Below are 1,105 nucleotides of genomic sequence, written 5' to 3'. Positions count from 1 at the left end.
AAAAAAAAAAAAAAATTAAAAAAAGGAAGCTGGGCGGTGTTGGCCCCTGCCTTTAATCCCAGCACTTGTGAGGCTGAAGCAAGTGGATCTATGAGTTCAAGACCTGCCTGGTCTACAGACTGAGTTCCAGGACAGCCATGGCTATAGAGAAAACTTGTCTCTAAAAACAAAAAACTAAAACAAACAACAACAAAAGGATTCTGATGAATAATTATAACAACTGCATGCTTATAGTCTCAGTCACACACCCACCCACACACACACACACACACACACACACACACACACATACACTTCAACCTACCTCTTCTGGTACTGCAGAGCTGACAAGTTTAGTGCACACTGCAGTCATCCTTCAACAGCAGCCGTCTCCTGCCTTGTCAGTGAGCCTCTCTCTTGTACTTAGTTCCTCCATATTGAAACAGTCCTCACTGGAGACAGGCAGGAGGCTTAGACATCTCAGGGAGCTAACAAAATTTACAAAACTCAGGGATCTGAGAAATGGATCAGATTCACAAGACGCCTCCCTGAGGATAGGTAACTAGTGAGCTGAGGCTGACAGGAGGAAGGAAGTCATCTAGTGGTACTGCCTGCAGGTTGTGTGGGGGCAGCTTCCCTGTCACTCCTGATGGGCTGGGCTCTTTCGGTGATGCAGCTGCCTTGAGTCACTTGTGCTTCAGTGAGCTACCCCAGTCAACTCACTGTTCACTAAGTTAGACTCGACTGTATCTGCTCATCTGTCTGGGAGTTGGTGTCCTGACTAGGGAATAGACCTCTCTTCATATCTCTCCTGGGAATATCACACAACAGTCACACGGCCCACTTCCTGGTGTTAGCTTTCCTAGATGTTTTCTGTGGTAGCTAAATGGCTGTAGCTCATGTGAGCCTCACATTTATCTGACACACCTCTCAGAGCAAACAGGTTTACTTCCCTGAGTCATGCGTGAGTCAATAATATCCCTGTTCTGTACTTGAGCAATCTTCAATTCACTCAATGCATGACCCCTAACCAGAGAAGCAAGTACAAAGCATCCTAGCCGGGCGGTGATGGTGCTTGACTTTAACCTGAGCATTTTGGGAGGCAGAGGCAGGTGGACCTCTGTGA

The sequence above is a fragment of the Mus caroli genome, chromosome 12 (assembly GCF_900094665.2).
Source record: "Mus caroli chromosome 12, CAROLI_EIJ_v1.1, whole genome shotgun sequence".
Lineage (NCBI taxonomy): Eukaryota > Metazoa > Chordata > Mammalia > Rodentia > Muridae > Mus > Mus caroli.
This window is presented reverse-complemented; position numbering follows the sequence as displayed.